This window comes from Phascolarctos cinereus, unplaced genomic scaffold (assembly GCF_003287225.1).
Source record: "Phascolarctos cinereus isolate Bilbo 61053 unplaced genomic scaffold, phaCin_HiC Scaffold_2;HRSCAF=192, whole genome shotgun sequence".
Taxonomy (NCBI): Eukaryota; Metazoa; Chordata; class Mammalia; order Diprotodontia; family Phascolarctidae; genus Phascolarctos; species Phascolarctos cinereus.
Genome location: NW_027555625.1, coordinates 294,493,788 through 294,508,915, shown reverse-complemented (window position 1 = coordinate 294,508,915; position 15,128 = coordinate 294,493,788). Strand labels below are relative to the sequence as shown.

The following is a 15,128-nucleotide window of genomic DNA, read 5'->3' as shown; positions in this document are numbered from 1 at the left end:
AGATACAGTTATTATTACTTCTCTTATGTTGTTGCAATAAGAAATGGTGAGTAGGTGGACTTCAGAGAAACCTGGAAAGACTTATGTTGACTGTTGCTGAGTGAAGTGAGCAGAACCAGGAGAACATCGTACACAGTAACAGCCATGTTGTGTGATGACTCACTTTGATAGACTTAGCTCTTCTCAGCAATGCAAGAATCTAAGACATCTCCAAAAGTCTCATGGTGGAAAATGCTGTCCACATCCAAAGAAATAACTATGGAATTTGAATGCAAATCAAAGCATATTATTTGCTCTTTTTTTCTCTTCTGTTTCATTTTGTTTCTAATTTTAGTTCTAATTCTTCTTTACAAGATGACTAATGTGAAAATATGTTTAATAGGAATGTATATGTAGAGCCTACATCAGATTGCATGCTGTGTCAGAAAGGGAGGTGGAGAGAAAGGTGGAGAAAATTTAAAACTCAAAAGCTTATGGAAGTGGTTGTTGAAATCTAAAAATAAATTAATTAATAAAAAAAGAAAATTGCCCTGATATCCTAGTATCACAGAGCAAAATGTGGAAATGTGGTTTAAAAAATTGGAGAATCCATCGATTACACCTGCAAAGAGATCCCAAAATGAAAACTCCCAGGAACATTGTAGCCAGATTTCACAGCTCCCAGGTCAAGGAAGAAATATTACAAGCATCCAGAAATAAAAAAATTCAAATATTGTGAAGCCACAATCAGGATTACTCAGGATTTAGCAGCTTCTATATTAAAGGATCAGAGGGTTTGTAAAATGATATTCTGGAAGACAAAGAAACTAGGATTACAACCAAGACTCACCTACCCAGCAAAACTAAGTATAATCCTTCAGAGGGAAAAGTGGGTATTCAACGAAGTAGAAGACCTTCAAGCATTCCTGATAAAAAGACCAGAGCTGGACAGAAAATCTTATTTTCAAATGCAAGATTTAAGGGAAGCATAAAAAGGTAAATAAGAAAGAGAAAACCTAAGGGATTCAAAAGGTGAAACCATTTACATCCTACACAGGATAATGATATTTTTAACTCTTAAGAACTTTATCCCGATTCATGTAGTTAGAAGGAGTATACATACACAAAAGGCATGGGTACATGTTGTCAATGGGTGGATAATATAAAAAATTAAGAGGTGAGAAAGAGGATTGCAGTGAGAGAATAGGGAAGGGAGAGGTAGAGTGGGATAAATTATTTCACAAAAAGAGCAACAAAAGACCTATTACAGTGGAGGGTAAGATGGGGTAGGGCACCACTTGAACCTTATACTCTCATTGGAATTGGCTTAAAAAGGGAATAATATGCACATTCAGTTGGGCATAGAAATCTATCTTACCATATAGGAGATTAGGAGGGGAAGTAGATAAGAGAAGTGGGAACTGATAGAAGGGAGAGCAAATTAGGGGCAGGGATTGGTCAGAAGCAAAACATTAGTGAGGTAAGACAAGTGAAAGGAAAGAGAGAGAGAAAGATAAACAGAGGAAAAATAAGATGGAGTAAAATTTTTACACTAAGATGAGTTTTAAACTTGAGGAGGAGAAGAAAAAAGAAGAAAAGGATGTTAAGTGAATTTTTTTAAAAGTCTGGCAAACTTTTTTTATTTTTTATTGTTATTGTAACAACATGAGAGAAGTAATAATAACTGTATCTAGCCCTGAGCTATTATTAGTGAAACTAGCTATTTGAGGAAAAATCTATTGGGAATGTTACTTGATACTGTTCTAAGTTTTGAATTCAGGTATTAAGGTCTGAATTATCATTGTCAGTAATCCACCATGCAGGGGAAATGCCACAAGCTGCTCAAAGCCAAGAACTGCTACAGGTGAATGTCCGTTTTGGGGAAAGTTAACACAATGACCTTGCATAGATAAAGTTAGGATAATCTTTACTCAGTTTCCCCATTATTTCATTCCCTTTTTGAAAAGGAATGTTTCCCAGTTGGTTAATCCTGATTTTAGCTATTACACCCTGTGAATAATGTGGGGCATTCCTGAATAATTGGCTGTTTCAAAAAGTTAACTATGACTCTTAACCAAAATAAAACAGAACTGAGGATGCATTATACCATCACATCTATCTTAAGTCATTCTGTGTCCTTAGGCTTAGGCCTGGAGAACCAGTCTTAAAGTTGTTACACCTATGTCCCTCCTTCCAGTCACAGCAAATCTCTCTAACCATGACAGGTAAAACCATAATTTTTTTCATATTGAATCCTGTTGTTTCAATGCCTCAGCATCTTTGAGTTGCTATAATGGATGCAAGTATAAGGTACTTTATTGCATAGCCTATTTTGGTGTTCTTCTTTTAGCTCTGTTGTTTATAAGGTTATCTCCATAACATCTGAACTGTTTCCACCATATGAACACTGAAAGGCCAATATGATTAGATTTTGTCAGATTTTAATAAATTATACTGTCTTATCACCAGCAGGCTTTAGCAGCATTATCTAGAGAATCTCCACAAGTGACCTAAAAACCTGGAGATGGTCAGGGAAATACTTCTACAAACCTGCCCTGATCCATCCTCATACTCTTGAAGATCATGAACACAGTCAAAGGACTTGACACTCCTAAAGCTATAGTTACATTGGATTTTTTATTCACCCTATTGTAATTTTACTTGTTTTATTAGTTCAATCAACGTGTTTTAGGACCTGTTACCTATTCTATAAGCTATGTATCATTTCTACTTAGACTGATACTGATTTGGGAATTGCCTTAAAAATTGTAAGAGTATTAATAGTCTCAAAGCAGGGAATTGTATGTATCCAAGAAAATTAAAGCAATTCCATTTTGTCTGTAGTTTCTCTATCTTGCCCTTGACCATGTATGTATTGCAGCCCTGCCCTGTCTGCAACCTTCCTTACTGCTGAAACAGTAAGGGAAGTCCTATCTATATGGGTGGAATTACAAGAAATAACTAACCTGATTAAGAGCCTTTCCCTTAACAGGGCCTGTCTGATCAAGAGATACCACATCCTTTATTCCTACCTGCAAGCTCCCAGCAACAAATCCTGTCTAATCCTAAGATAGCCCATACCCAATTTATCTCTTGTCTAAATTGAAACCTATATAAGTTTGGTCCTTTTGTTCCTTTGGGGAATCTTTGCCTCTGTGTATAGGACTCCTTTGCTGGTGAACTTAATAAACCCTCACTGGTTTCTAAATTTTTGGTTTAGGTTTGATTTTGGTTGTAGTTCTGGCTTGCTGTGGCACCAACAATTTTACTTGCATGTCAAAACACACCTTTGTACCTCTTTCTTTTCTCTCTCTTTCCAGTGCCATAGAGATCCTGGCTCCAGGCTGTGGAAATTTGCTTGCACCTTGACAGTCAGTTTGGCTGTATCCCTTCAAAAACAAAAAGTCTGCCAGGAGCTGCAACCCAGAAGCATCAGGGCTACAAAGCTCTGAATTCCCAGTACTGAGGAAAGTGGCCTCTGCCAATGCTAGGATAAGCAGGTATCTGAACTGCTGGTACTAGGCCATAGAACTAAGGAACAGAGAAAGTGGGACAAGTCACCAGGACAATACACCATGAATGTGGGGAACTGTGCAGCACTCCAGATCTGAAGGAAAGAGCACAGCATCCAGCTGGGACCAGTTCTGGCCACCCAAAAGCCACTTGGGGAAGAGGCCTAGGCTGGTGAACCATGAATTGTTGAATATGGAAGGAGGATGAGATGCTTTGAGATCCACAGTCAGTGGGGAGAGAGTCAGGAAGTGAGCAAAAATGAAGATAAAAGAGGAAAAGACTGAAAGTTCAATGCATGTAGCAGTTAAATATAACTATTGAAGTAGTGAATAGCAAATTTTATAATCAGAAAAAATAACTTCAGGCATGAAGAAAAATCAGAACAGATATCTTCTGCATTCATGTGAAATCAAAGAGAATGCAAGAGTACAATCCAAAAAGCAAGGAGTTCAAGCAATCAGCCTAAAATAATATTGCTTGTAAAACTGAGTCTAACCATTAATTTTAAAGTGGAGATATCCAACAAAAGTGAGTCATTTATGCAAATGAAAAAATTCAAAGTGAGCCAATAATTCAAACAGTACCAAACACTAGGAATACACAAAGAGAAAGTAAGTATAATTTCAAGAAAAGACTAAGTGATGAAATCAATTCTCTCATCTTTATGGATTCTTGGTGTTAACAAAGAAAATGATTAATTTATATAATAAAAGGAAAAACAAAAAGAGGACATTAAGTGAAAAAAGAACCTAAGTGTTTACGGAAATTTAAAGATTCAGAAGAAGCAAAGGTAGAAGAATTGAAATAATACTCCATGGATTAAATGCTAACATCCCAAACAAATTTATCAATATCTGTGGTGGCAAAGAATAACAAAATAAGAAGGTATGACAATGGAGTCAGAGACAGTAAAGAACAAAGGAGAGTGTGTAACATACCCATACCAACTCCAGGTATGAACAATGAAGGCATAGTTCTTCATATATTTTCTCAACAATGGCGACTTTGGGAGAATGAAATAAGAACAATGGAGGAGCTGTGGTTGGAGGACTAGAAAGGATAAGAGTACTTTCCCCAGAAGTGAAAAGGAAAAAATAAAATGTCATTAAAGAATATTCACATGGCAGAGTTTTGTGTCTTCAGTAAAAGAATGGGACTTTATAGTGAGTATTTCCAGAGAATGAAATAGGAGGGAATTTGTACTTTTTCATACTACCTTCTCTGAGTTAGGGTTGCAAATCCTGAGGAAAAAATTCCACCCTATATGAGAGTACATGTGAATTCTTAAACGAAGCCAGCAATTCAAGTTCTGAGGTTCAGCAAGATAGGGCAGAATAGCCCGGGAAATGTAGAGTAATCATAGGAAAGGCAGGAGATAAGACCAAATATCTTAAATATTGCTTTCATTGATCATGGCTTCATGCAATAATTGACATTTCTGAGAGTGATATAAAAGAAAAAAAAGGTACAATAGGGTAAAATCTACAAAGGCAATAAGGAGGAAGTGACATAGAAGGAGAAGCTAAACCCTGGAGCTTCAGAAGCTTTAAAGGCACATAAAAGACCAAAGCATGAATAAGGAATAAGTAAGGATATAAACAATGGCTCTGTAGACCTTCAGTTTGGTAGTCAGTCTAATACCACTTTTCTTCTGTACCTTCCTTTGTAGCCTCCTAAACACTGAGCTAGCTCTGGCAACGCATGCATCAACCTAATTATCAATGTGCACATCCCTGGAAAGTACACTACCAAGGTAAGTGAACTTATCCACAGCATTCACATAATTTAATAGTTGTATAATCCATAATTATGAAAGTTAATAAATCAATGTCACATTAGTTAAGTTTATTACAAAGAATAGGAATAAAAGGGCTTAACATAATCTAGCTGAATTGAGAGCTACATTAATGCATTGATAGTATTTATTAGTTTATATGAAAGGTATCTATGAATACAATCAAATTGCCAAATTATTAGAATATACATGGGGAACCTGCAGCCTCGAGGCCACACCACACATCTAGGTCCTTGAGTGTGGCCTTTTGCCTGAGTCCAAGTTTTATAGAACAAATCCTTTTATTAATGGGATTTGTTCTGTGAAGTTTGGATTCAGTCAAAGGGCCGTACAGGAGGACCTAGAGGGCCATATGTGGCTTCAAGGACATAAGCTCCCCACCCCTGACCTAGATGAATTAAAGACAATTTGCACATGATGAGAAAAGGGCATTGCATTTGAAAACTAGCCTATTGGGGGAAAGATATTTCAGGAAGAATTTGTGAGAAGTTGTTACTGGTGAGGAAGCAGGAAATTTACCCAGACCTATGAATACACTGCGGGACAGGATTAACCATTGGAGGGATATGGATATCCTCAATGAGAACACTCAAGAAAAACATGTGGGTTGTACTGCTCAGGCTTTCCTCTGCAAAGCTAGTCTTAACTGTCTAGGTCAGGCCATGGGTGATTATTGGCTTTTTATTGCCTTGACTGCTCCATAACACCTATGTAACATGCCTCACTTCTTCCCTGTCCAGCACTCTATTTTCTGTGATTTTTTTCTGCCTACCTTTCTTGTAAAGGGCAAGATGGGATGCTGCAATGATGTTTCTTAATACCTGAATACCTTTAAAGTCTTGCCAATGAGGGTATGCTATCAAGTCAGATACCTTTTATGATCCCCCTGTGATGATCTAAACTTAAAGTGCTTGAATTGCAGGAGCTTATACTCATGCCCATAATTAAGGCCCCTCAAATCATCGACCTCCTGTTTAGGAGAATGTTGGCTGTCTTTTCCCTTTGGGTTTTATCTAGACTTTGATAAATTATGTCCTAACTCCAGATGACCCTGAAACTAGGATCCTGTTCCACTGGTAGAATTGGGGTATGGTGAGTCATGGACCTTATCCTTTAAGTTCAATCTTGGAGAGACTTCACTAATAGAAATATAGTGCTCAGAGTGAGGAAGGGTGATAGACCTGCTAACCCCTAAGAAGTAGACCAAATTCTAGATATCATTATTTAGAAGGCAGACTGACAATTTTTTAAACATCAGTAAGAGGGTTGGAAGGATGATTGGATCAGGTAGGTGACATAGTAAATAGAGCACTAGACCTAGAGTCAGAAAGAACAGAGTTCAAATTCAACCTTGGACACTTACCAGTTGTGTGATCCTGCACTTCAACTCTATTTGCCTCAATTTCCTCATTTTTAAATTGGGGATAAAAATAACACCTACCTCAGAATTGTTGTGAGGATCAAATGAAATAATAATTATAAAACACTTAGCACAGTGCCTGGCTCATAGTAAGTGCTATATAAAATACTTAGTTACTATTAACTATTAGCTATTATTGATGAGGAGCTTCCTAAGGCAAAAAAGTACTAAGAAAAAGTATTGGAATGGCTTTAAACTTACTCCTGTAAGAGAAGAGCAGGAAGAAAGTAAACAGGAAAAGGTAACTGAGTAGGACAGATAGCCCTCAATTATGCACAACAGTCAATCCAAGGGAAGGCAGATAACCATGAAACAGCCTGGTCAGCAAAGATATATCTTTATATATCCCATGAAGATCAATTGAGGTACCTGGTGAGAAGTAAGGGGTATGAGAGCTGTCTTAAGATATTTGAACGGTCATCATGTTGAAAAGTTGCTCCACATGGTATCAGAGAGTAGAGCAGTAACTACCTGCATTTATTACCATTCCTAATTTAGCTATAAGGGAGAAGAGATAACAGCACAGAGGACACTGTGACTAATGGTGGAGTGGCTACAGAAATGGGGATGGCTCATTTCCCAGAAAGTGTAACTTAAACACCTATAAGGGCTGGAAGCAAAAGCCCATGGAAGAATAAGGATGCAGCAGTGATGGATCCATGAGGTTGAGAGTCTATGGTGGTTGTGCTATTGAGAGGATCAATGGAAGATGGTAAGGACAGGTGTACAGACAGCCATCAATTCACTGATAAAGCATGTTCCCTCTATATTGATACCCTGATATGAAGCTACATTCATCCCACACTAGTTTCAACTTGGATCAAGGAAAATAAGTACAAGAATGTGTATTTCACCCCATGAGAAAAAAAAATTCTTTGACTGATTGACAGTTCCAAAATAAAATGAAATATAGCAAGAGGAAGTGAGATCATGTGTGGTCATAAGTGGTGCTGAGAGGGCCAGTTGTCAAGGATGTAGTAGAGAAGCTTGATCATTTGGGTTGGACCTCTGTAGTTCCAACTCTGAGACCCTCTCTTACTAGTTCCTGATTTTAAATATCCAAATACCACCAAACCCCAAGATCATACTGCTACACTGACAGATGTAATGTAAGGGTACCTCAAACGTTTTCTTCCTTAGGAAAACAAATCATGAAATCTAGGATCAGAAGCATATATATGTGTGTGTGTGTGTGTGTGTGTGTGTGTGTGTGTGTGTGTGTGTATGTGTATTCTTATAAATAGATTAGAAGATATCTGGTATCATGAAAAAATTTGAGTAGACCACACACTTAGTTATTTCATTTCCTTCTATGCACCTCCCATGAGGGGGTCAAAAAGAATATAGGGGAGAGAGAAAGAGAATGTTCAGAGTTTACAGCTGAGTGTATAATTTTGAGGTGCCTGCTCTATAATGCCACCCTTGATAACACCTGAAAACCATCCTAGAGCACCAGGTCTACCCTAATGAGGAAGAATCCTCCAGAGTATATTAGATGCTCCAGAGACCAGCTCACACCAAAGCCCATTAAGACAGGGCTATCCTCAAAGAAGCAGCCCTTATTTGAAAGGTAAGTACTCTGAACCACTAAGCATATTTTCTGATAGAAAGGGTTGATTTCAGCCAGTTTTATACTTTTCTCTCCCACCCCCTGCCCTTCTTCCCTCTCTCTTCTCATACCCTTTACAAGGATTTGAAATATGCTTTCTGCCTGCTGGACAAGATCACTGTACTTACTATCCTACTCAGAGGCTAGTTCCCAGCTATCTGTTTTATATTCTGCATTTAAAGTCTCATCACTGGCTATGAGATGTTTTCCTGGTCTTCTGCCATCCAGGTAAGAATGCTACATTTAGGACAGAGAAGGGACAAAGTAGAAAGACTTACTGAAGGAGTGTGATATCATGGGTGTTAAGGGTATTTGGATTCAAAATCTTTATTATATTTTGTCAAATATTAATATGGTCCTGGAGGATCATAGTGTGTTGCAGTGGGAATACTGGGGTTTAGATGGTGGCATGGCAATCTAATATTGTCCTTGCTGGGCCCCCCAAAATTTATGTTTCTTAGAACAGACATGACCTCCCCCAAAAAAACTTACTAGTTCCTTTACCTCCTCTGCTGTTTATCAAAATTTCTTTAAACTTGCCCTTCCTCTAGGGCTAGCTGAAATAATTGAGCACCAAGATTGTAGTAACGGCAGAGATACAGGATGAGTTGGAGGTTTGCCTTCCCTGGATCTACTTTTTAGGTTCTTTGGTAAAGAACAGGTTGGTAAAGGTAAGAAGTAGGGAGAGAGAGAAATGGAAACATCAAAGGAGCAAATCTAAGGCAAAGTCAGAACCAGAACCCAAGAATTTTAACTCCTAGTCATTTTACTTGCAAAAATTCCATTTAAGTTGTTGGCCCCCCAAAAAATTATTGTATGATGTAGTAAGAAGTCAGGACAGTCAAACCTCATTAACTTATCAGACTGAGAGTCTGAATTATTGAATATTTATAAAGAAGGTCAATTTATTTCTTTCAGAAAATCACAAATATAGACATACTAGAAGATTTTCTTTAACAAACAGATGAGATTTGTTTTGATAAACAACAATCACTTAGAAGAAAATGCAGACCAATTCAGCTAGGATGACCATCAGGTCCAATGGGTAGCTTTTTTTAATAGGCCATTTCCAAATCAAAATTAACTGTTATTGCCTAAATTTACTTGTAATTCAGGTGTTTGGAATTTGGGTTTCACAACCATCTAAACTTGAGTAATAAATTCTGTTTTCCCTGACATGCTGGTGCTTGAGAAATGTAGATTTAATTAGAGGAGGATGGGAGTTAGAGATGTTTCTGAAGTTTTTGGAAAGATTGTCTTAGAAATCACAAGGCCTTTAGATGACAATGGCACCAATTTCTCTTTTTAATCTAAATTTACCGCAAAATAATTCCATTCCATCTCCTTGCTATCAAAGAAACACATACATGATTTAAAAAACTTGTCAGCCAACATTTTGGCCCCAAAATAATATTAGAGCAAATAAAGGTAGGGAAGAAATGGAGGCAGAGTCATAAGAAGTGGGAGAGAAAGAAAGACTAACAGACATACACACAGACAGCAACAGTGACAGAGACAGAAATATGTGATTAGATAGAAAGTACTAGAGAAGAAACATGGATAAGATGTCTTCCTATACAGGCCATGTTGTTGGTTCATGACAGTCTGATTGTTATCTTGAGTGGACAGAAGGGATAGTATCATTGATGATAAGGGAGGAGAGGTGACAGAGAGGAACCAAAAATTTGAGAAATGATACATTTGTGAATCTAGTGTTAGCTGTTCTGAAAAGTGAATACAGCCCAGTTACAAGGCATTTCTCATCCATAATCTCTCCTGGGAAAAACTGGAATGTATGTGTATACTTCCAACATCAATAATTACTTCTTATTAAATTGTAGATAACAGTGTGGGTAGGACATCCCGAATTTATTTCACTTGCTTCCATAAAACATTGATTAACAAAAAGGCACCAGCGAAATTCAAGCAAAATGTGTCTTTCCATGATAAAATTATTTACATTACTGTGGAACAGAAAGAGGGCTCCATCATTCTTAATATGGACATTATGGAAAGGAAGAAAATGGTCTTAGCAATCCATGACCTAATGATTGGCCTCTTCCCAGTGGTGGGGCCACTTCCTGCAACTCATTTCAGTTGTTAGGAATTCTTGTTCCAAAACCAAGCATCTTTTCCACTAGTGTAAGATTATATAAATAATTCAGCACCAGTGTGTTAATAGTCTCTGGACCCACCACTCTCTCCTACATTCAAGAATAATTGAAGTACCTACCATGTGCCATGCACTGTACTGCAGATACAATGAAAAAAATAAAATAAACAGGAACAGCCCTCAAGGAATTTATACTCTATTGGCCTGTTTTTGTGTAAATTTGCGCATTTAAGATGTTTATGTTAAGCTTAAGTTTAATGTTTTTTTAAAGTGAATTTAGAATTTCTCTGCTGGTTCTCTCGTATTTCTGATTATCCTATTTATTCAATTCTATGAACTAGAATGCTTTAAGAGGTAAATAAAGAATGAATTAGGGGAAATGCTACCTCAGTTTAAGAAAAAAAAGAAATGGAGTGTGAAAATTATGCATCAGTGAGCTTCCATTTAAATGCAGATAAATTCTAAAGCATATTTTAAAAATTTTTGTTTGTAAGTATTTAGGAAAGGATGGATTAATCACTAAGAGTTAACATGGTTCATAAAGATGACACTAAATGAACTTCATTTGATTTTTGGAAAGGGAAACAACACTGCTAGTTCCTAATATATAGTTCTTATTCTAGAATGTTCTATACAAATTATATCAAGATTCTCCAGCAGATTTTACAAGTCACAAGAGATGTGTCCAAGACGATTATAAAATTAGATGAATTTAGAATTGGTTGAATGACTGAATGAAAGTAAGAGTTTAGTAGTCACTGGTTCTTGAAATATTTGGCAGACTAGAATTATAGATTCGGTGTGATGAAATGACATTTAATGGGAAAAAATCAAAAGTTCTGTTGTCCAACATGAGCCAGACCAAGCAGACCTGGGGACAGAATTCCTCTTCCTGAGACTTTTTGATGATGTTCAGACTAAATTACTGCTCTTTGTATTATTCCTGGAGGTCTACTTAGTTAGTGTGCTTGGCAGCTTACTCCTCATCTACCTGGTTCTAACTCACAGCTCCATACATCCATGTACTTTTGCCTTTGCAACCTATCTTTAGATGACCTCTGCTTTTCTACCAACATTGTTCCCTAAGCCTTGCTCCACATGCTGACCAGGAGGAAGGTCATTTCTTTCCTAGGTTGTGCTGCTCAGCTTTCCCTTTCTCTCATTTTTTGGAGCTATGCAGGTACCTTATTAGCTGTGATGTCCTATGACTGGTACTGTGACTCCATGCACTACCGCCTCTTGGTCTTGGGGTGCTGGTTCAGTGGTGTTCTAATCTCCTTGGTGGACACTACTTTACACTATGGCTCCCATGACAAGGAAATAATATGATTTCTTGTTTCTTTTGTGAGACCCCAACCCTCTTATCCCTAGCATCTGCAGACAACCACCAAGCAGAGATGTCCATTTTCTTCATAGGAGTGGTGTTTCTTCTTGCACCTGTGTCCCTTATCTAGTTTCCTATTGCTGTCTCATAGTGACCATGGTAAAAATGAAGACAACTTCAGGAAGAAACAAAGCAATCTCTACCTGTGGTTCCCACCTCCTCATGGTCTTTCTCTTTTATGGGACAGCAATAATTTCCTACATGACCCAAGTCCTCCAAGGAGCAGGCCAAACTGGTTTCTGAGTTCCATGTATGAATCAACTTTATGCTTAACCCTTTCATCTACAGCCTGAGTAAAAAGAATGTGAAGTAGGCACTTAGGAATGCAGCCAAGAGGAGGAAACCCTGCAGACTCTGAACCTCATGATATAATTATATTCATCAAAATCTCTTACCTCCAACACTTATCATGTAGTCCCTGGCAGGACGTTGTTGGGGAGTGCATGAGTATATTTTCCTCTTATTATATGCATACATATGTATGTGTATATATACACATATATGTATATTTACATATGTGTATAATATCTATTGTACATCTTACAGTGTCTTCATTATGGGAAGAAGTATGAAATGATACATAAATCACTCAAAAGATTTGGGTGGAGCTTCATTAATATGGAGAACACAGAGATGAGTATTGTTAATTTAGAGTTTTCATAGGCCCTAGAAATTATGTATTAGACTTTGGTAAATAGGGTATATGGTATAAAGATTAATAGGAACTAAGAAAGGTATTCAGGCTTTTGGGAGTCTAGCTGAGATGCATAAAAAATTAACCTCTCCTTTTAGATATATGTATGAATGTTTCATTTATGGTAGTAGGGTAGTTGAGGAAACCACTGAGGAAATTAACATATAAAAGTTATATGGTCTTATATAAGACTTGCTAGGGGGGGCATTAGAGAATTAAGTTCACATACCTATGCCCAGGTTCCACAGCTCGTAGATAACAGAGTCGTGACTTAAACATGATGCTTTGACACTGAGGCTGTGTCATTATTCACCAGGTGACCTTGCCTCTCTAACCTGATCTTAAACTAGAATTAATAGAAATAAAGCTCAGGCAGAACCAACATGGTGAAGTTGAAAGAACCACAGTCAAACTTCCATAAAACTTCCCCAAACAAAATTAGAAGATGGATGAATCCTTATGGGGAAATCCAGGGGAGGAAGTCACAGGGAGTCATTTATCCAACACTGTTCAGTATGGGGAGACAGAGCAGTTCATTTACACTGGGTGCAAGGTAGGTCCAGAAGAACAACATGTACAGACATAGAGAAATCCACGGACCAGGGAAAGAGTGAGTCCATACCCATTCTAGGGTTCCCTCAGACCATTTCTGGGACACCACAATGGACACATTGTGCCAAGTAGTAACCTTGCTGCCCACTACCTGAGTCTGAGTCACAGACCCAGGGTGGGCTAAGAAGGGGACCTATTCCTGAGGATGGTTTTCCTTAGTAAGGAGGCGCTGACAAGAAAGAAGGATATTCAGAAGCAAGCAGCAGCTGTGTGGCTCAGCCTAAAATAGCATTTCTTGCAAACCTGAGCTCAATTTTTTTTAAAGATAGACATTCAACAAAAGTGAGGTATGCTGGCATTCATGCAGAAAAAAAAAGAAAGTGAGCCAATCATTCAACCTTCAAATAGCCTGAAACACCAGAAATACACGAAGAGTAAGTAAGTACAATTATAAAGAAAAGACAAAGTGGTGAAATCAATTCTCTCATATTTATAGATTCTTGGGATGTTTTTTTTAAAGAGAATAATTGATCTATGGTAGTAAAAGAAAGAATCAAAAGATGTCATCAAGGGACAAAAAGAAATTAAAGATTTAGGGAAGATTAAAGATTCAGAAAAAAAGCAAAGGTGGAATCCATAATACTCCATGGATTAAATTCCAACATCCCAAATAAATATATCTGTATCTATCGTAGCAAAGAATGACAGAGTAGGAAGACATGTTGGTGGAGCCAGAAATAGTAAAGAACAGAGGATAATATGTACTGCACCCATACCAATTCCATAGATAAATAATGAAGGCATAATCATTCATATTTCTCCACAAGAGCAAATGAGTTGGGAGAATGAAATAAAAGCAATGAAGGGAAGAGACTAAAAAAAGGCAGAGGAACTTGTTGCAAAACTGAAAAGGAAAGAAAAAGGGATTAAAGAACACTCACATGGCAGAATTTTGTGTCTGCAATAAGAGAAGGGGGTTTTGTAATACATATTTGCAGAAGATGGAGGAGGAGGGAATTTATTTACACATTTGTAAACTACCTTCCTGAGATATAGTTGTAAATCCTGAGACACCATCCCAGGCCATGTGAGAGTATGAGTGAGCCAGCACCTAACATGATGAGGTTAGGAGGGAGATCATACATAAGATCATACATAAGACCCAAATGCCTGAAGAATAAAGAATGGATCACGGGAACAATAGGATGTACAACGAGATATCCTAAACACTTATTTATTGATCATATCCTCATAATGAATTCACACCACTGAGAGCAAAGTTAAGGACAAAAAAGTTTAAATAGGATAAAATCTACAAAGGCAGTAAGAGGGAAATGACATAGAAAGAGAATTTCAAACCTGATATTTCAGAAGCTTTAAAAAGACGCATGGGGGGGCGGAGCCAAGATGGCTGCATTAAAGCAGTGACTTGCTTGAATTCTTCCCCAAACCCCTCCAAATACCCATAAAAAATGGCTCTAAACAAATTCTAAAGCAGCAGAACCCACAAAAAGACAGAGTAAAACAAATTTCCAGCCCAAGACAGCCTTGATGGTTGATTGGAAAGGCATATCACGCTGGGTGGGGAGAGGAGCTCAGTTCAGCGTGGGCACAGCGAACCTGGAGCAGGCCTTGGAGGACTGAATCACGGGCAGCTGTGGCGGTTTCCAGACTCCTCAATCCACGAATGCCAAAGACAACTTAGAAGGTCAGTGGGAAAAGTCTGTTTTTGCAGTGAGAGAAGAGCTAGGTCAGAGCCAGCTCCAGAGCACAGAGCGTGGGCCCTGGGGTGGTGGCTGTGTCCTGAGCTTCCTGCCCACAGACTGAGGGTGAATCAAGTGGGTGATCAGAGGGGGACTGCAGGAATCTCTTTGCCAGTGCTGAGACAGGAAACTCTTGCTTTGACCGTGCTTGGATCTGGGTCACAGTTCTGGGTGGTGGTTCTGGGGTGAGGAGGAGCACTGGCACAGTGGAGCTTGTAGTGGAGGCAGAAAGAAACCATCCTCACAATTCCAAGAGAGAAAAGACTGCTTGTGGCCAGTTACTCAAAAGACCAGAGCTCAGGCCAG

At 38.1% G+C, this 15,128-nt stretch overlaps 1 long non-coding RNA gene and 1 pseudogene across 1 annotated transcript; both read left to right on the top strand.

Annotated features, from left to right (window-relative positions):
• Positions 1-3,305: 3,305 nt before the first annotated feature.
• On the top strand, positions 3,306-7,611 carry LOC144455637 (uncharacterized). Its single transcript, XR_013484355.1, has 3 exons — positions 3,306-4,655; positions 5,162-5,245; positions 7,206-7,611. It is a non-coding gene; the product is annotated as an uncharacterized LOC144455637 (long non-coding RNA).
• Positions 7,612-11,280: 3,669 nt separating this feature from the next.
• LOC110207350 (olfactory receptor 2D2-like) lies at positions 11,281-12,171 on the top strand (annotated as a pseudogene).
• Positions 12,172-15,128: the final 2,957 nt, after the last annotated feature.